The sequence below is a fragment of the Rhipicephalus microplus genome, unplaced genomic scaffold (assembly GCF_043290135.1).
Source record: "Rhipicephalus microplus isolate Deutch F79 unplaced genomic scaffold, USDA_Rmic scaffold_17, whole genome shotgun sequence".
NCBI lineage: Eukaryota > Metazoa > Arthropoda > Arachnida > Ixodida > Ixodidae > Rhipicephalus > Rhipicephalus microplus.
In genome coordinates this window covers 10,161,052-10,183,035 of record NW_027464590.1, presented here as the reverse complement: position 1 = coordinate 10,183,035, position 21,984 = coordinate 10,161,052, and positions in this window count along the sequence as shown.

Sequence of the window (21,984 nt, the reverse complement as noted above, 5' to 3'; positions counted from 1 at the left end):
CTGCTCCCGGGAGGGCTCGAACCTCCAACCTTTAGCTTAACAGCCGATGCACTAGCAGATTGCGCCACGGAGACAGTCGTGATCCACACTCACCACTGTCGGAACATTTCTCCATAGCTGTCAGCGCAAAGAAAAAAGCGAAACGCCGCTCCTGGGAGGGCTCCAACCTCCAAACTTTCAGTAAACAGCCGACGCACTAGCAGACTACGCCACGGAGACAGTCGTGTTCCACTCTCACCACCGTCAGAACATTTCTTCAAAGCTATCAGCGCAAAGAAAAAAAGCGACACACTGCTCCCGGGAGGGCTCGAACCTCCAACCTTTTGCTTAACAGCTGACGAACTAGCAGATTGCGCCACGGAGACAGTCATGCTCCACTCTGACCACCGTCAGAACATTTCTCCAAAGCTATCAGCGCAAAGAAAAAAATACACACCACTCTCGGGAGGGCTCGAAACTCCAACCTTTTGCTTCACAGTTGATCGCGCTAGCCGATTCTGCCACGGAAACAGTCGTGCTCCACTCTCACCACCGTCAGAACATTTCTCCAAAGCTATCAGCGCAAAGAAAAAAAAGAGACACACCGCTCTCGGGAGAGCTCGAACCTCCAAGCTTTTGGTTAACAGCCGAACGCGCTAGCCAACTGCGTCACGGAGGTAGTCGTGCTCCACTCTCACCACTGTCGGAACATTTCTCCATAGCTGTCGGCGCAAAAAAAGCGAAACGCCACTCCTGGGAGGGCTCCAACCTCAAAAATTTCAGTAAACAGCCGATCGCGCTAGCCAAATGCGCCACGTAGACAGTCGTGCTCTACTCTCACCACCGTCAGAACATTTCTCCACAGCTGTCAGCGCAAAGAAAAAAGAGACACACCACTCTCGGGAGGGCTTGAACCTCCTACCTTTTGGTTAACAGCTGAACTCGCTAGCCAATTGCGCCAAGGAGATTGTCGTGCTCTACTCTCACCACCGTCAGAACATTTCTCCAAAGCTATCAGCGCAAAGAAAAAAATACACACCACTCTCGGGACGGCTCGAAACTCCAACCTTTTGCTTTACAGTTGATCGCGCTAGCCGATTCTGCCACGGAAACAGTCGTGCTCCACTCTCACCACCGTCAGAACATTTCTCCAAAGCTATCAGCGCAAAGAAAAAAAAGAGACACACCGCTATCGGGAGGGCTCGAACCTCCAAACATTAGGTTAACAGTTGATCGCGCTAGACGATTCTGCCACGGAGACAGTCGCGCTCCACTCTCACCACTGTCGGAACATTTCTCCATACCTGTCAGCGCAAAGAAATAAGCGAAACGCCGCTCCTGGGAGGGCTCCAACCTCCAAACTTTCGGTAGACAGCCGATCGCACTAGCTATTACACCACGGAAACAATCATGCTCCAGTCTCACAACCGTCAGAACATTTCTCCAAAGCTATCAGCGAAAAGAAAAAAAAGACACACTGCTCCTGGGAGGGCTCGAACCTCCAACCTTTTGCTTAATAGCCGATGCACTAGCAGATTGCGCCACGGAGACAGTCGTACCCCACCCTCACCACTGTCGGAACATTTCTCCATAGCTGTCAGCGCAAAGAAAAAAAAGAAACACACCGCTCCCGGGAGGGCTCGAACCTCCAACCTGTTGCTTAACAGCCGACGCACTAGCAGATTGCGCCACGGAGACAGTCGTGCTCCACACTCACCACTGTCGGAACATTTCTCCATAGCTGTCAGCGCAAAGAAAAAAGCGAAACGCCGCTCCTGGGAGGGCTCCAACCTCCAACCTTCGGTAAACAGCCGATCGCGCTAGCCAAATGCGCCACGTAGACAGTCGTGCTCTACTCTCACCACCGTCAGAACATTTCTCCACAGCTGTCAGCGCAAAGAAAAAAGAGACACACCGCTCTAGGGAGGGCTCGAACCTCCAACCTTTTGCTTAACAGCCGACGCACTTGCAGATTGCGCCACGGAGACAGTCATGCTCCCCTCTCACCACCGTCAGAACATTTCTCCAAAGCTATCAGCGCAAAGAAAAAAAAGAGACACACCGCTATCGGGAGGGCTCGAACCTCCAAACATTAGGTTAACAGTTGATCGCGCTAGGCGATTCTGCCACGGAGACAGTCGCGCTCCACTCTCACCACTGTCGGAACATTTCTCTATAGCTGTCAGCGCAAAGAAAAAAGCGAAACGCTGGTTCTGGGAGGGCTCGAAACTCCAACCTTTAGGTAAGCAGCCGATCGCGCTAGCCAAATGCGCCACGTAGACAGTCGTGCTCCACTCTCACCACCGTCAGAACATTTCTCCAAAGCTATCATTGCAAAGAAAAAAAAGAGACACACCGCTCTAGGGAGGGCTCGAACCTCCAACCATTTGGTTAACAGCGGAACGCGCTAGCCAATTGTGTCACGGAGACAGTCGTGCTCCACTCTCACCACGGTGAGAACACTTCTCCAAAGATATCAGTGCAAAGAAAAAAAAGCGACACACCGCTCATGGGAGGGCTCGAACCTCCAATCTTTTGCTTAACAGCCGACGCACTAGCAGATTGCGCCACGGAGACAGTCGTGCTCTACACTCACCACCGTCAGAACATTTCTCCACAGCTGTCCGCGCAAAGGAAAAAGAGACACACCGCTCTCGGGAGGGCTCGAACCTCCAACCTTTTGCTTAACAGCTGACGCACTAGCAGATTGCGCCACGGAGACAGTCGTGCTCCACTCTCACCACCGTCAGAACATTTCTCCAAAGCTATCAGCGCAAAGAAAAAAAAAGAGACACACCACTCTAGGGAGGGCTCGAACCTCCAACCTTTTGGTTAACAGTTGATCGCGCTAGCCGATTCTACCACGGAAACAGTCGTGCTCCACTCTAACCACCGTCAGAACATTTCTCCAAAACTATCAGCGCAAAGAAAAAAAAAGAGACACACCGCTCTCAGGAGGGTCGACCCTCCAACCTTTTGATTAACAGCCGAACGCGCTAGTTAATTGCGTCACGGAGGTAGTCGTGCTCCATTCTCACCGCAATCAGAACATTTTCAAGGCTATCAGCGCAAATAAAAAAAAGAGACACACTGCTCTTGGGGAGGCTCAATCCTCCAACCTTTTGCTTAACAGCCGACGCACTAGCAGATTGCGCCACGGAGACAGTAGTGCTCTACTCTCACCACCATCAGAACATTTTTCCAAAGGTATCAGCGCAAAGAAAAAAAGAGACACACCGCTCATGGGAGGGTTCGAACCTCCAACCTTTTGGTTAACAGCGCTAGCCAATTGCGCCACGGAGACAGTCGTGCTCCACTCTCACCACGGTCAGAACACTTCTCCAAAGATATCAGTGTAAAGAAAAAAAAAGACACACCCCTCTCAGGAGGGCTCGAACCTTCAACCTTTTGGTTAACAGCTGAACACGCTAGCCAATTGCGCCACGGAGACAGTCGTGCTCCACTCTGACCTATGTCGGAACATTTCTCCATAGCTGTCAGCGCAAAGAAAAAAAAGAGACACACTGCTCCCGGGAGGGCTCGAATTCCTCCAACCTTTTGCTTAACAGCCGATGCACTAACAGATTGCGCCACGGAGACCGTCGTGCTCCACTCTCACTACCGTCAGAACATTTCTCCAAAGCTATCAGCGCAAAGAAAAAAAAAGAGACACACCGCTCTCGGGAGAGCTCGAACCTCCAAACTTTTGGTTAACAGCCGAACGCGCTAGCCAACTGCGTCACGGAGGTAGACGTGCTCCACACTCACTACTGTCGGAACAATTTTCTAAAGGTATCAGCGCAAAGAAAAAAGAGACACACCGCTCATGGGAGGGTTCGAACTTCCAACCTTTTGGTTAACAGCCCAACGTGCTAGCCAATTGCGCCATGGAGACAGTCGTGCTCTACACTCACCACGGTCAGAACACTTCTCCAAAGATATCAGTGCAAAGAAAAAAAGTGACACACCGCTCATGGGAGGGCTCGAACCTCCAACCTTTTCGTTAACAGCGACGCACTAGCAGATTGCGCCACGGAGACAGTCGTACTCCACTCTCACCACTGTCGGAACATTTCTCCATAGCTGCTAGCGCAAAGAAAAAAAAGAGACACACTGCTCCCGGGAGGGCTCGAACCTCCAACCTTTTGCTTAACAGCCGACGCAATTGCAGATTGCGCCACGGAGACAGTCGTGCTCCACTCTCACCACTGTCGGAACGTTTCTCCATACCTGTCAGCGCAAAGAAAAAAGCGAAACTCCGCTCCTGGGAGGGCTCCAACCTCCAAACTTTCGGTAAACACCCGATCGCACTAGCCATTACACCACGGAAACAATCATGCTCCAGTCTCACTACGGTCAGAACATTTCTCCAAAGCTATCAGCGCAAAGAAAAAAAAGAGACACTTTGCTCCCGGGAGGGCTCGAACCTCCAACCTTTTGCTTAATAGCCGACGCACTAGCAGATTGCGCCACGGAGACAGTCGTACTCCACCCTCACCACTGTCGGAACATTTCTCCATAGCTGTCAGCGCAAAGAAAAAAAAGAGACAGACCGCTCTCGGGAGAGCTCGAACCTCCAACCTTTTCGTTAACAGCCGAACGCGCTAGCCAATTGCGTCACGGAGGTAGTCGTGCTCCACTCTCACCCCCATCAGAACAATTTTCTAAAGGTACCAGCGCAAAGAAAAAAAGAGACACACCGCTCATGGGAGGGTTCGAACCTCCAACCCTTTAGTTAACAGCCCATCGCGCTGGCCATTACACTACGGAAACAGTCGTGCTCCACTCCCACTACCGTCAGAACATTTCTCCAAAGCTATCAGCGCAAAGAAAAAAAAAAGAAACACACTGCTCCCGGGAGGGCTCGAACCTCCAACCTTTTGCTTAACAGCCGACGCACTAGCAGATTGCGCCACGGAGACAGTCGTGATCCACACTCACCACTGTCGGAACATTTCTCCATAGCTGTCAGCGCAAAGAAAAAAGCGAAACGCCGCTCCTGGGAGGGCTCCAACCTCCAAACATTGGGTAAACAGCCGATCGCGCTAGCCAAATGCGCCACGTAGACAGTCGTGCTCTACTCTCACCATAGTCAGAACATTTCTCCACAGCTGTCAGCGCAAAGAAAACAGAGACACACCGCTCTAGGGAGGGCTCGAACCTCCAACCTTTTGCTTAACAGCCGACGCACTTGCAGATTGCGCCACGGAGACAGTCATGCTCCCCTCTCACCACCGTCAGAACATTTCTCCAAAGCTATCAGCACAAAGAAAAAAATACACACCACTCTCGGGAGGGCTCGAAACTCCAACCTTTTGCTTTACAGTTGATCGGGCTAGCCGATTCTGCCACGGAAACAGTCGTGCTCCACTCTCACCACCGTCAGAACATTTCTCCAAAGCTATCAGCGCAAAGAAAAAAAAGAGGCACACTGCTCCCGGGAGGGCTCGAACTTCCAACCTTTTGCTTAAAAGCTGACGCACTAACAGATTGCGCCACGGAGACAGTCGTGCTCAACTCTCACCACCATCAGAACATTTCTCCAAAGCTATCAGCGCAAAGAAAAAAAGAGACACACCCCTCTCGGGAGGGCTCGAACCTCCAACCCTTTGCTTAACAGCCGACGCACTAGCAGGTTGCGCCACGGAGAGAGTCGTGCTCCACTCTCACCACCGTGAGAACATTTCTTCAAAGCTATCATCGCAAAGAAAAAAAAAGACACACCGCTCTCGGGAGAGCTCAAACCTCCAACCTTTTGGTTAACAGCCGAACCCGAACGCGCTAGCCAATTGCGGCACGGAGGTAGTCGTGCTCCACTCTCACCACCATCAGAACATTTTTCTAAAGGTATCAGCGCAAAGAAAAAAAGAGACACACCGCTCATGGGAGGGTTCGAACCTCCAACCTTTTCGTTAACAGCCAACGCACTAGCAGATTGCGCCACGGAGACAGTCGTACTCCACTCCCACCACTGTCGGAACATTTCTCCATAGCTGCCAGCGCAAAGAAAAAAAAGAGACACACTGCTCCCGGGAGGGCTCGAACCTCCAACCTTTTGCTTAACAGCCGACGCAATAGCAGATTGCGCCACGGAGACAGTCGTGCTCCACTCTCACCACTGTCGGAACATTTCTCCATACCTGTCAGCGCAAAGAAAAAAGCGAAACGCCGCTCCTGGGAGGAGTCTAACCTCCAAACTTTCGGTAAACAGCCGATCGCACTAGCCATTACACCACGGAAACAATCATGCTCCAGTCTCACTACCGTCAGAACATTTCTCCAAAGCTATCAGCGCAAAGAAAAAAAAAGAGACAAACTGCTCCCGGGAGGGCTCGAACCTAAAACCTTTTGCTTAATAGCCGACGCACTAGCAGATTGCGCCACGGAGACAGTCGTACTCCACCCTCACCACTGTTGGAACATTTCTTCATAGCTGTCAGCGCAAAGAAAAAAAAGAGACACACCGCTCTCGGGAGAGCTCGAACCTCCAACCTTTTGGTTAACAGCCGAACGCGCTAGCCAATTGCGTCACGGAGGTAGTCGTGCTCAACTCTCACTACCGTCAGAACATTTCTCCAAAGCTATCAGCGCAGAGAAAAAAAAGACGCACCCCTCTCAGGAAGGCTCGAACCTCCAACCTTTTGGTTAACAGCTGAACACGCTAGCCAATTGCGCCACGGAGACAGTCGTCCTCCACTCTCACCACGGTCAGAACACTTCTCCAAAGATATCAGTGCAAAGAAAAAAAAGAGACACACCGCTCTAGGGAGGGCTCGAACCTCCAAACTTTTGGTTAACAGTTGGTCGCGCTAGCCGATTCTACCACGGAAACAGTCGTGCTCCACTCTAACCACCGTCAGAACAATTCTCCAAAACTATCAGCGCACAGAAAAAAAAAGACACACCGCTCTCAGGAGGGTCGAACCTCCAACCTTTTGGTTAACAGCCGAACGCGCTAGTTAATTGCGTCACGGAGGTAGTCGTGCTCCATTCTCACCACCATCAGAACATTTTCAAGGCTATCAGCGCAAAGAAAAAAAAACAGACACACCGCTCTTGAGAAGGTTCAATCCTCCAACCTTTTGCTTAACAGCCGATGCACTAGCAGATTGCGCCACGGAGACAGTAGTGCTCCACTCTCACCACCATCAGAACATTTTTCCAAACGTATCAGCGCAAAGAAAAAAAGAGACACACCGCTCATGGGAGGGTTCGAACCTCCAACCTTTTGGTTAACAGCGCTAGCCAATTGCGCCACGGAGACAGTCGTGCTCCACTCTCACCACGGTCAGAACACTTCTCCAAAGATATCAGTGCAAAGAAAAAAAAAGACACACCTCTCTCAGGAGGGATCGAACCTCCAACCTTTTGGTTAACAGCTGAACACGCTAGCCAATTGCGCCACGGAGACAGTCGTGCTCCACTCTGACCTATGTCAGAACATTTCTCCATAGCTGTCAGCGCAAAAAAAAAAGAGACACACTGCTCCCGGCAGGGCTCGAATTCCTCCAACCTTTTGCTTAACAGCCGATGCACTAACAGATTGCGCCACGGAGACCGTCGTGCTCCACTCTCACCACCGTCAGAACATTTCTCCAAAGCTATCAGCGCAAAAAAAGAGACACCGCTCTCGGGAGAGCTCGAACCTCCAACCTTTTGGTTAACAGCCGAACGCGCTAGCCAATTGCGTCACGGAGGTAGTCGTGCTCTACTCTCACTACCGTCAGAACATTTCTCCAAAGCTATCAGTGCAAAGAAAAAAAAGAGACACACTGCTCCCGGGAGGGCTCGAACCTCCAACCTTTTGCTTAACAGCCGACGCACTAGCAGATTGCGCCACGGAGACAGTCGTGCTCCACCCTCATCACTGTCGGAACATTTCTCCATAGCTGTCAGCGCAAAAAAAGCGAAACACCACTCCTGGGAGGGCTCCAACCTCCAAACTTTCAGTAAACAGCCGATCGCGCTAGCCAAATGCGCCACGTAGACAATCGTGCTCTACTCTCACCACCGTCAGAACATTTCTCCACAGCTGTCAGCGCAAAGAAAAAAGAGACACACCGCTCTCGGGAGGGATCGAACCTCCAACCTTTTGGTTAACAGCTGAACGCGCTAGCCAACTGCGTCACGGAGGTAGTCGTGCTCCACTCTCCCACTGTCGGAACATTTCTCCATAGCTGTCAGCGCAAAAAAAAGCGAAACGCCACTCCTGGGAGGGCTCCAACCTCAAAAATTTCAGTAAACAGCCGATCGCGCTAGCCAAATGCGCCACGTAGACAGTCGTGCTCTACTCTCACCACCGTCAGAACAATTCTCCACAGCTGTCAGCGCAAAGAAAAAAGAGACACACCACTCTCGGGAGGGCTTGAACCTCCAACCTTTTAGTTAACAGCCGAACGCGCTAGCCAATTGCGTCACGGAGGTAGTCGTGCTCCACTCTCACCCCCATCAGAACATTTTTCTAAAGGTATCAGCGCAAAGAAAAAAAGAGACACACCGCTCACGGGAGGGTTCGAACCTCCAACCCTTTGGTTAACAGGCCATCGCGCTGGCCATTACACCACCGAAACAGTCGTGCTCCACTCCCACTACCGTCAGAACATTTCTTCAAAGCTATCAGCGCAAAGAAAAAAAAGAAACACACTGCTCCCGGGAGGGCTCGAACCTCCAACCTTTAGCTTAACAGCCGACGCACTAGCAGATTGCGCCACGGAGACAGTCGTGATCCACACTCACCACTGTCGGAACATTTCTCCATAGCTGTCAGCGCAAAGAAAAAAGCGAAACGCCGCTCCTGGGAGGGCTCCAACCTCCAAACTTTCAGTAAACAGCCGACGCACTAGCAGACTACGCCACGGAGACAGTCGTGTTCCACTCTCACCACCGTCAGAACATTTCTTCAAAGCTATCAGCGCAAAGAAAAAAAGCGACACACTGCTCCCGGGAGGGCTCGAACCTCCAACCTTTTGCTTAACAGCTGACGAACTAGCAGATTGCGCCACGGAGACAGTCATGCTCCACTCTGACCACCGTCAGAACATTTCTCCAAAGCTATCAGCGCAAAGAAAAAAATACACACCACTCTCGGGAGGGCTCGAAACTCCAACATTTTGCTTCACAGTTGATCGCGCTAGCCGATTCTGCCACGGAAACAGTCGTGCTCCACTCTCACCACCGTCAGAACATTTCTCCAAAGCTATCAGCGCAAAGAAAAAAAAGAGACACACCGCTCTCGGGAGAGCTCGAACCTCCAAGCTTTTGGTTAACAGCCGAACGCGCTAGCCAACTGCGTCACGGAGGTAGTCGTGCTCCACTCTCACCACTGTCGGAACATTTCTCCATAGCTGTCGGCGCAAAAAAAGCGAAACGCCACTCCTGGGAGGGCTCCAACCTCAAAAATTTCAGTAAACAGCCGATCGCGCTAGCCAAATGCGCCACGTAGACAGTCGTGCTCTACTCTCACCACCGTCAGAACATTTCTCCACAGCTGTCAGCGCAAAGAAAAAAGAGACACACCACTCTCGGGAGGGCTTGAACCTCCTACCTTTTGGTTAACAGCTGAACTCGCTAGCCAATTGCGCCAAGGAGATTGTCGTGCTCTACTCTCACCACCGTCAGAACATTTCTCCAAAGCTATCAGCGCAAAGAAAAAAATACACACCACTCTCGGGACGGCTCGAAACTCCAACCTTTTGCTTTACAGTTGATCGCGCTAGCCGATTCTGCCACGGAAACAGTCGTGCTCCACTCTCACCACCGTCAGAACATTTCTCCAAAGCTATCAGCGCAAAGAAAAAAAAGAGACACACCGCTATCGGGAGGGCTCGAACCTCCAAACATTAGGTTAACAGTTGATCGCGCTAGACGATTCTGCCACGGAGACAGTCGCGATCCACTCTCACCACTGTCGGAACATTTCTCCATACCTGTCAGCGCAAAGAAATAAGCGAAACGCCGCTCCTGGGAGGGCTCCAACCTCCAAACTTTCGGTAGACAGCCGATCGCACTAGCCATTACACCACGGAAACAATCATGCTCCAGTCTCACAACCGTCAGAACATTTCTCCAAAGCTATCAGCGAAAAGAAAAAAAAGACACACTGCTCCTGGGAGGGCTCGAACCTCCAACCTTTTGCTTAATAGCCGACGCACTAGCAGATTGCGCCACGGAGACAGTCGTACTCCACCCTCACCACTGTCGGAACATTTCTCCATAGCTGTCAGCGCAAAGAAAAAAAAGAAACACACCGCTCCCGGGAGGGCTCGAACCTCCAACCTGTTGCTTAACAGCCGACGCACTAGCAGATTGCGCCACGGAGACAGTCGTGCTCCACACTCACCACTGTCGGAACATTTCTCCATAGCTGTCAGCGCAAAGAAAAAAGCGAAACGCCGCTCCTGGGAGGGCTCCAACCTCCAACCTTCGGTAAACAGCCGATCGCGCTAGCCAAATGCGCCACGTAGACAGTCGTGCTCTACTCTCACCACCGTCAAAACATTTCTCCACAGCTGTCAGCGCAAAGAAAAAAGAGACACACCGCTCTAGGGAGGGCTCGAACCTCCAACCTTTTGCTTAACAGCCGACGCACTTGCAGATTGCGCCACGGAGACAGTCATGCTCCCCTCTCACCACCGTCAGAACATTTCTCCAAAGCTATCAGCGCAAAGAAAAAAAAGAGACACACCGCTATCGGGAGGGCTCGAACCTCCAAACATTAGGTTAACAGTTGATCGCGCTAGGCGATTCTGCCACGGAGACAGTCGCGCTCCACTCTCACCACTGTCGGAACATTTCTCCACAGCTGTCAGCGCAAAGAAAAAAGCGAAACGCTGGTTCTGGGAGGGCTCGAAACTCCAACCTTTAGGTAAACAGCCGATCGCGCTAGCCAAATGCGCCACGTAGGCAGTCGTGCTCCACTCTCACCACCGTCAGAACATTTCTCCAAAGCTATCATTGCAAAGAAAAAAAAGAGACACACCGCTCTAGGGAGGGCTCGAACCTCCAACCATTTGGTTAACAGCGGAACGCGCTAGCCAATTGCGTCATGGAGGTAGTCGTGCCCCACTCTCACCACTATCAGAACATTTTTCTAAAGGTATCAGCGCAAAGAAAAAAAGAGACACACCAATCATGGGAGGGTTCCAACCTCCAACCTTTTGGTTAACAGCCCAACGCGCTAGCCGATTGTGTCACGGAGACAGTCGTGCTCGACTCTCACCACGGTGAGAACACTTCTCCAAAGATATCAGTGCAAAGAAAAAAAAGCGACACACCGCTCATGGGAGGGCTCGAACCTCCAATCTTTTGCTTAACAGCCGACGCACTAGCAGATTGCGCCACGGAGACAGTCGTGCTCTACACTCACCACCGTCAGAACATTTCTCCACAGCTGTCCGCGCAAAGGAAAAAGAGACACACCGCTCTCGGGAGGGCTCGAACCTCCAACCTTTTGCTTAACAGCTGACGCACTAGCAGATTGCGCCACGGAGACAGTCGTGCTCCACTCTCACCACCGTCAGAACATTTCTCCAAAGCTATCAGCGCAAAGAAAAAAAAAGAGACACACCACTCTAGGGAGGGCTCGAACCTCCAACCTTTTGGTTAACAGTTGATCGCGCTAGCCGATTCTACCACGGAAACAGTCGTGCTCCACTCTAACCACCGTCAGAACATTTCTCCAAAACTATCAGCGCAAAGAAAAAAAAAGAGACACACCGCTCTCAGGAGGGTCGAACCTCCAACCTTTTGATTAACAGCCGAACGCGCTAGTTAATTGCGTCACGGAGGTAGTCGTGCTCCATTCTCACCGCAATCAGAACATTTTCAAGGCTATCAGCGCAAATAAAAAAAAGAGACACACTGCTCTTGGGGAGGCTCAATCCTCCAACCTTTTGCTTAACAGCCGACGCACTAGCAGATTGCGCCACGGAGACAGTAGTGCTCTACTCTCACCACCATCAGAACATTTTTCCAAAGATATCAGCGCAAAGAAAAAAAGATACACACCGCTCATGGGAGGGTTCGAACCTCCAACCTTTTGGTTAACAGCGCTAGCCAATTGCGCCACGGAGACAGTCGTGCTCCACTCTCACCACGGTCAGAACACTTCTCCAAAGATATCTGTGCAAAGAAAAAAAAAGACACACCCCTCTCAGGAGGGCTCGAACCTTCAACCTGTTGGTTAACAGCTGAACACGCTAGCCAATTGCGCCACGGAGACAGTCGTGCTCCACTCTGACCTATGTCGGAACATTTCTCCATAGCTGTCAGCGCAAAGAAAAAAAAGAGACACACTGCTCCCGGGAGGGCTCGAATTCCTCCAACCTTTTGCTTAACAGCCGATGCACTAACAGATTGCGCCACGGAGACCGTCGTGCTCCACTCTCACTACCGTCAGAACATTTCTCCAAAGCTATCAGCGCAAAGAAAAAAAAAGAGACACACCGCTCTCGGGAGAGCTCGAACCTCCAAACTTTTGGTTAACAGCCGAACGCGCTAGCCAACTGCGTCACGGAGGTAGACGTGCTCCACACTCACTACTGTCGGAACAATTTTCTAAAGGTATCAGCGCAAAGAAAAAAGAGACACACCGCTCATGGGAGGGTTCGAACTTCCAACCTTTTGGTTAACAGCCCAACGTGCTAGCCAATTGCGCCATGGGGACAGTCGTGCTCTACACTCACCACGGTCAGAACACTTCTCCAAAGATATCAGTGCAAAGAAAAAAAGTGACACACCGCTCATGGGAGGGCTCGAACCTCCAACCTTTTCGTTAACAGCGACGCACTAGCAGATTGCGCCACGGAGACAGTCGTACTCCACTCTCACCACTGTCGGAACATTTCTCCATAGCTGCTAGCGCAAAGAAAAAAAAGAGACACACTGCTCCCGGGAGGGCTCGAACCTCCAACCTTTTGCTTAACAGCCGACGCAATTGCAGATTGCGCCACGGAGACAGTCGTGCTCCACTCTCACCACTGTCGGAACGTTTCTCCATACCTGTCAGCGCAAAGAAAAAAGCGAAACTCCGCTCCTGGGAGGGCTCCAACCTCCAAACTTTCGGTAAACAGCCGATCGCACTAGCCATTACACCACGGAAACAATCATGCTCCAGTCTCACTACGGTCAGAACATTTCTCCAAAGCTATCAGCGCAAAGAAAAAAAAGAGACACTTTGCTCCCGGGAGGGCTCGAACCTCCAACCTTTTGCTTAATAGCCGACGCACTAGCAGATTGCGCCACGGAGACAGTCGTACTCCACCCTCACCACTGTCGGAACATTTCTCCATAGCTGTCAGCGCAAAGAAAAAAAAGAGACAGACCGCTCTCGGGAGAGCTCGAACCTCCAACCTTTTCGTTAACAGCCGAACGCGCTAGCCAATTGCGTCACGGAGGTAGTCGTGCTCCACTCTCACCCCCATCAGAACATTTTTCTAAAGGTACCAGCGCAAAGAAAAAAAGAGACACACCGCTCATGGGAGGGTTCGAACCTCCAACCCTTTAGTTAACAGCCCATCGCGCTGGCCATTACACTACGGAAACAGTCGTGCTCCACTCCCACTACCGTCAGAACATTTCTCCAAAGCTATCAGCGCAAAGAAAAAAAAAGAAACACACTGCTCCCGGGAGGGCTCGAACCTCCAACCTTTTGCTTAACAGCCGACGCACTAGCAGATTGCGCCACGGAGACAGTCGTGATCCACACTCACCACTGTCGGAACATTTCTCCATAGCTGTCAGCGCAAAGAAAAAAGCGAAACGCCGCTCCTGGGAGGGCTCCAACCTCCAAACATTGGGTAAACAGCCGATCGCGCTAGCCAAATGCGCCACGTAGACAGTCGTGCTCTACTCTCACCATCGTCAGAACATTTCTCCACAGCTGTCAGCGCAAAGAAAACAGAGACACACCGCTCTAGGGAGGGCTGGAACCTCCAACCTTTTGCATAACAGCCGACGCACTTGCAGATTGCGCCACGGAGACAGTCATGCTCCCCTCTCACCACCGTCAGAACATTTCTCCAAAGCTATCAGCGCAAAGAAAAAAATACACACCACTCTCGGGAGGGCTCGAAACTCCAACCTTTTGCTCTACAGTTGATCGGGCTAGCCGATTCTGCCACGGAAACAGTCGTGCTCCACTCTCACCACCGTCAGAACATTTCTCCAAAGCTATCAGCGCAAAGAAAAAAAAGAGGCACACTGCTCCCGGGAGGGCTCGAACTTCCAACCTTTTGCTTAAAAGCTGACGCACTAACAGATTGCGCCACGGAGACAGTCGTGCTCAACTCTCACCACCATCAGAACATTTCTCCAAAGCTGTCAGCGCAAAGAAAAAAAGAGACACACCCCTCTCGGGAGGGCTCGAACCTCCAACCTTTTGCTTAACAGCCGACGCACTAGCAGGTTGCGCCACGGAGAGAGTCGTGCTCCACTCTCACCACCGTCAGAACATTTCCTCAAAGCTATCAGCGCAAAGAAAAAAAAGAGACACACCGCTCTCGGGAGAGCTCAAACCTCCAACCTTTTGGTTAACAGCCGAACGCGCTAGCCAATTGCGGCACGGAGGTAGTCGTGCTCCACTCTCACCACCATCAGAACATTTTTCTAAAGGTATCAGCGCAAAGAAAAAAGAGACACACCCCTCATGGGAGGGCTCGAACCTCCAACCTTTTGGTTAACAGTTGATCGCGCTAGCCGATTCTACCACGGAAACAGTCGTGCTCCACTCTAACCACCGTCAGAACATTTCTCCAAAACTATCAGCGCAAAGAAAAAAAAAGAGACACACCGCTCTCAGGAGGGTCGAACCTCCAACCTTTTGATTAACAGCCGAACGCGCTAGTTAATTGCGTCACGGAGGTAGTCGTGCTCCATTCTCACCGCAATCAGAACATTTTCAAGGCTATCAGCGCAAATAAAAAAAAGAGACACACTGCTCTTGGGGAGGCTCAATCCTCCAACCTTTTGCTTAACAGCCGACGCACTAGCAGATTGCGCCACGGAGACAGTAGTGCTCTACTCTCACCACCATCAGAACATTTTTCCAAAGATATCAGCGCAAAAAAAAAAGATACACACCGCTCATGGGAGGGTTCGAACCTCCAACCTTTTGGTTAACAGCGCTAGCCAATTGCGCCACGGAGACAGTCGTGCTCCACTCTCACCACGGTCAGAACACTTCTCCAAAGATATCTGTGCAAAGAAAAAAAAAGACACACCCCTCTCAGGAGGGCTCGAACCTTCAACCTTTTGGTTAACAGCTGAACACGCTAGCCAATTGCGCCACGGAGACAGTCGTGCTCCACTCTGACCTATGTCGGAACATTTCTCCATAGCTGTCAGCGCAAAGAAAAAAAAGAGACACACTGCTCCCGGGAGGGCTCGAATTCCTCCAACCTTTTGCTTAACAGCCGATGCACTAACAGATTGCGCCACGGAGACCGTCGTGCTCCACTCTCACTACCGTCAGAACATTTCTCCAAAGCTATCAGCGCAAAGAAAAAAAAAGAGACACACCGCTCTCGGGAGAGCTCGAACCTCCAAACTTTTGGTTAACAGCCGAACGCGCTAGCCAACTGCGTCACGGAGGTAGACGTGCTCCACACTCACTACTGTCGGAACAATTTTCTAAAGGTATCAGCGCAAAGAAAAAAGAGACACACCGCTCATGGGAGGGTTCGAACTTCCAACCTTTTGGTTAACAGCCCAACGTGCTAGCCAATTGCGCCATGGAGACAGTCGTGCTCTACACTCACCACGGTCAGAACACTTCTCCAAAGATATCAGTGCAAAGAAAAAAAGTGACACACCGCTCATGGGAGGGCTCGAACCTCCAACCTTTTCGTTAACAGCGACGCACTAGCAGATTGCGCCACGGAGACAGTCGTACTCCACTCTCACCACTGTCGGAACATTTCTCCATAGCTGCTAGCGCAAAGAAAAAAAAGAGACACACTGCTCCCGGGAGGGCTCGAACCTCCAACCTTTTGCTTAACAGCCGACGCAATTGCAGATTGCGCCACGGAGACAGTCGTGCTCCACTCTCACCACTGTCGGAACGTTTCTCCATACCTGTCAGCGCAAAGAAAAAAGCGAAACTCCGCTCCTGGGAGGGCTCCAACCTCCAAACTTTCGGTAAACAGCCGATCGCACTAGCCATTACACCACGGAAACAATCATGCTCCAGTCTCACTACGGTCAGAACATTTCTCCAAAGCTATCAGCGCAAAGAAAAAAAAGAGACACTTTGCTCCCGGGAGGGCTCGAACCTCCAACCTTTTGCTTAATAGCCGACGCACTAGCAGATTGCGCCACGGAGACAGTCGTACTCCACCCTCACCACTGTCGGAACATTTCTCCATAGCTGTCAGCGCAAAGAAAAAAAAAGAGACAGACCGCTCTCGGGAGAGCTCGAACCTCCAACCTTTTCGTTAACAGCCGAACGCGCTAGCCAATTGCGTCACGGAGGTAGTCGTGCTCCACTCTCACCCCCATCAGAACATTTTTCTAAAGGTACCAGCGCAAAGAAAAAAAGAGACACACCGCTCATGGGAGGGTTCGAACCTCCAACCCTTTAGTTAACAGCCCATCGCGCTGGCCATTACACTACGGAAACAGTCGTGCTCCACTCCCACTACCGTCAGAACATTTCTCCAAAGCTATCAGCGCAAAGAAAAAAAAAGAAACACACTGCTCCCGGGAGGGCTCGAACCTCCAACCTTTTGCTTAACAGCCGACGCACTAGCAGATTGCGCCACGGAGACAGTCGTGATCCACACTCACCACTGTCGGAACATTTCTCCATAGCTGTCAGCGCAAAGAAAAAAGCGAAACGCCGCTCCTGGGAGGGCTCCAACCTCCAAACATTGGGTAAACAGCCGATCGCGCTAGCCAAATGCGCCACGTAGACAGTCGTGCTCTACTCTCACCATCGTCAGAACATTTCTCCACAGCTGTCAGCGCAAAGAAAACAGAGACACACCGCTCTAGGGAGGGCTGGAACCTCCAACCTTTTGCATAACAGCCGACGCACTTGCAGATTGCGCCACGGAGACAGTCATGCTCCCCTCTCACCACCGTCAGAACATTTCTCCAAAGCTATCAGCGCAAAGAAAAAAATACACACCACTCTCGGGAGGGCTCGAAACTCCAACCTTTTGCTCTAAAGTTGATCGGGCTAGCCGATTCTGCCACGGAAACAGTCGTGCTCCACTCTCACCACCGTCAGAACATTTCTCCAAAGCTATCAGCGCAAAGAAAAAAAAGAGGCACACTGCTCCCGGGAGGGCTCGAACTTCCAACCTTTTGCTTAAAAGCTGACGCACTAACAGATTGCGCCACGGAGACAGTCGTGCTCAACTCTCACCACCATCAGAACATTTCTCCAAAGCTATCAGCGCAAAGAAAAAAAGAGACACACCCCTCTCGGGAGGGCTCGAACCTCCAACCTTTTGCTTAACAGCCGACGCACTAGCAGGTTGCGCCACGGAGAGAGTCGTGCTCCACTCTCACCACCGTCAGAACATTTCTTCAAAGCTATCAGCGCAAAGAAAAAAAAGAGACACACCGCTCTCGGGAGAGCTCAAACCTCCAACCTTTTGGTTAACAGCCGAACGCGCTAGCCAATTGCGGCACGGAGGTAGTCGTGCTCCACTCTCACCACCATCAGAACATTTTTCTAAAGGTATCAGCGCAAAGAAAAAAGAGACACACCCCTCATGGGAGGGTTCGAACCTCCAACCTTTTGGTTAACAGCCCAACGTGCTAGCCAATTGCGCCATGGAGACAGTCGTGCTCCACACTCACCACGGTCAGAACACTTCTCCAAAGATATCAGTGCAAAGAAAAAAAGCGACACACCGCTCATGGGAGGGCTCGAACCTCCAACCTTTTCGTTAACAGCCGACGCACTAGCAGATTGCGCCACGGAGACAGTCGTACTCCACTCTCACCACTGTCGGAACATTTCTCCATAGCTGCCAGCGCAAAGAAAAAAAGAGACACACTGCTCTCGGGAGGGCTCGAACCTCCAACCTTTTGCTTAACAGCCGACGAAATAGCAGATTGCGCCACGGAGACAGTCGTGCTCCACTCTCACCACTGTCGGAACATTTCTCCATACCTGTCAGCGCAAAGAAAAAAGCGAAACGCCGCTCCTGGGAGGGCTCCAACCTCCAAACTTTCGGTAAACAGCCGATCGCACTAGCCATTACACCACGGAAACAATCATGCTCCAGTCTCACTACCGTCAGAACATTTTTCCAAAGCTATCAGCGCAAAGAAAAAAAAGAGACACACCGCTCCTGGGAGGGCTCGAACCTCCAACCTTTTGCTTAATAGCCGACGCACTAGCAGATGGCGCCACGGAGACAGACGTACTCGACCCTCACCACTGTCGGAACATTTCTCCATAGCTGTCAGCGCAAAGAAAAAAAAGAGACACACCGCTCTCGGGAGAGCTCGAACCTCACACCTTTTAGTTAACAGCCGAACGCGCTAGCCAATTGCGTCACGGAGGTAGTCGTGCTCCACTCTCACCCCCATCAGAACATTTTTTAAAGGTATCAGCGCAAAGAAAAAAAGAGACACACCGCTCACGGGAGGGTTCGAACCTCCAACCCTTTGGTTAACAGCCCATCGCGCTGGCCATTACACCACCGAAACAGTCGTGCTCCACTCCCACTACCGTCAGAACATTTCTTCAAAGCTATCAGCGCAAAGAAAAAAAAGAAACACACTGCTCCCGGGAGGGCTCGAACCTCCAACCTTTAGCTTAACAGCCGACGCACTAGCAGATTGCGCCACGGAGACAGTCGTGATCCACACTCACCACTGTCGGAACATTTCTCCATAGCTGTCAGCGCAAAGAAAAAAGCGAAACGCCGCTCCTGGGAGGGCTCCAACCTCCAAACTTTCAGTAAACAGCCGACGCACTAGCAGACTACGCCACGGAGACAGTCGTGTTCCACTCTCACCACCGTCAGAACATTTCTTCAAAGCTATCAGCGCAAAGAAAAAAAGCGACACACTGCTCCCGGGAGGGCTCGAACCTCCAACCTTTTGCTTAACAGCTGACGAACTAGCAGATTGCGCCGCGGAGACAGTCATGCTCCACTCTGACCACCGTCAGAACATTTCTCCAAAGCTATCAGCGCAAAGAAAAAAATACACACCACTCTCGGGAGGGCTCGAAACTCCAACCTTTTGCTTCACAGTTGATCGCGCTAGCCGATTCTGCCACGGAAACAGTCGTGCTCCACTCTCACCACCGTCAGAACATTTCTCCAAAGCTATCAGCGCAAAGAAAAAAAAGAGACACACCGCTCTCGGGAGAGCTCGAACCTCCAAGCTTTTGGTTAACAGCCGAACGCGCTAGCCAACTGCGTCACGGAGGTAGTCGTGCTCCACTCTCACCACTGTCGGAACATTTCTCCATAGCTGTCGGCGCAAAAAAAGCGAAACGCCACTCCTGGGAGGGCTCCAACCTCAAAAATTTCAGTAAACAGCCGATCGCGCTAGCCAAATGCGCCACGTAGACAGTCGTGCTCTACTCTCACCACCGTCAGAACATTTCTCCACAGCTGTCAGCGCAAAGAAAAAAGAGACACACCACTCTCGGGAGGGCTTGAACCTCCTACCTTTTGGTTAACAGCTGAACTCGCCTGCCAATTGCGCCAAGGAGATTGTCGTGCTCTACTCTCACCACCGTCAGAACATTTCTCCAAAGCTATCAGCGCAAAGATAAAAAGCGACACACTGCTCCCGGGACGGCTTGAACCTCCAACCTTTCAGTTAACAGTTGATCGCGCTAGCCGATTCTGCCACGAAACAGTCGTGCTCCAATCTCACCACCGTCAAAACATTTCTCCAAAGCTATCAGCGCAAAGAAAAAAAAGAGACACACCGCTCTCGGGAGGGCTCGAACCTTCAACCTTTTGGTTAACAGTTGAACGCGCTAGCCGATTCTGCCACGGAAGCAGTCGTGCTCCACTCTCACCACCGTCAGAACATTTCTACAAAGCTATCAGCGCAAAGAAAAAAAAGAGACACACTGCTCGCAGGAGGGCTCGAACCTCCAACCTTTTGCTTAACAGCCGACGCACTAGCAGACTACGCCACGGAGACAGTCGTGTTCCACTCTCACCACCGTCAGAACATTTCTTCAAAGCTATCAGCGCAAAGAAAAAAAGCGACACACTGCTCCCGGGAGGGCTCGAACCTCCAACCTTTTGCTTAACAGCTGACGAACTAGCAGATTGCGCCACGGAGACAGTCATGCTCCACTCTGACCACCGTCAGAACATTTCTCCAAAGCTATCAGTACAAAGAAAAAAATACACACCACTCTCGGGAGGGCTCAAAACTCCAACCTTTTGCTTTACAGTTGATCGCGCCAGCCGATTCTGCCACGGAAACAGTCGTGCTCCACTCTCACCACCGTCAGAACATTTCTCCAAAGCTATCAGCGCAAAGAAAAAAAAAGAGGCACACTGCTCCCGGGAGGGCTCGAACTTCCAACTTTTTGCTTAACAGCTGATGCACTAGCAGATTGCGCCACGGAGACAGTCATGCTCAACTCTCAATACCATCAGAACATTTCTCCAAAGCTATCAGCGCAAAGAAAAAAAGAGACACACCCCTCTCGGGAGGGCTCGAACCTCCAACCTTTTGCTTAACAGCTGACGCACTAGCAGGTTGCGCCACGGAGACAGTCGTGCTCCACTCTCACCACCGTGAGAACATTTCTTCAAAGCTATCATCGCAAAGAAAAAAAAAGACACACCGCTCTCGGGAGAGCTCAAACCTCCAACCTTTTGGGTAACAGCCGAACCCGAACGCGCTAGCCAATTGCGGCACGGAGGTAGTCGTGCTCCACTCTCACCACCATCAGAACATTTTTCTAAAGGTATCAGCGCAAAGAAAAAAAGAGACACACCGCTCATGGGAGGGTTCGAACCTCCAACCTTTTCGTTAACAGCCAACGCACTAGCAGATTGCGCCACGGAGACAGTCGTACTCCACTCCCACCACTGTCGGAACATTTCTCCATAGCTGCCAGCGCAAAGAAAAAAAAGAGACACACTGCTCCCGGGAGGGCTCGAACCTCCAACCTTTTGCTTAACAGCCGACGCAATAGCAGATTGCGCCACGGAGACAGTCGTGCTCCACTCTCACCACTGTCGGAACATTTCTCCATACCTGTCAGCGCAAAGAAAAAAGCGAAACGCCGCTCCTGGGAGGAGTCTAACCTCCAAACTTTCGGTAAACAGCCGATCGCACTAGCCATTACACCACGGAAACAATCATGCTCCAGTCTCACTACCGTCAGAACATTTCTCCAAAGCTATCAGCGCAAAAAAAAAAGAGACAAACTGCTCCCGGGAGGGCTCGAACCTAAAACCTTTTGCTTAATAGCCGACGCACTAGCAGATTGCGCCACGGAGACAGTCGTACTCCACCCTCACCACTGTTGGAACATTTCTTCATAGCTGTCAGCGCAAAGAAAAAAAAGAGACACACCGCTCTCGGGAGAGCTCGAACCTCCAACCTTTTGGTTAACAGCCGAACGCGCTAGCCAATTGCGTCACGGAGGTAGTCGTGCTCCACTCTCACTACCGTCAGAACATTTCTTCAAAGCTACCAGCGCAGAGAAAAAAAAGACGCACCCCTCTCAGGAAGGCTCGAACCTCCAACCTTTTGGTTAACAGCTGAACACGCTAGCCAATTGCGCCACGGAGACAGTCGTCCTCCACTCTCACCACGGTCAGAACACTTCTCCAAAGATATCAGTGCAAAGAAAAAAAAGAGACACACCGCTCTAGGGAGGGCTCGAACCTCCAAACTTTTGGTTAACAGTTGGTCGCGCTAGCCGATTCTACCACGGAAACAGTCGTGCTCCACTCTAACCACCGTCAGAACAATTCTCCAAAACTATCAGCGCACAGAAAAAAAAAGACACACCGCTCTCAGGAGGGTCGAACCTCCAAACTTTTGGTTAACAGCCGA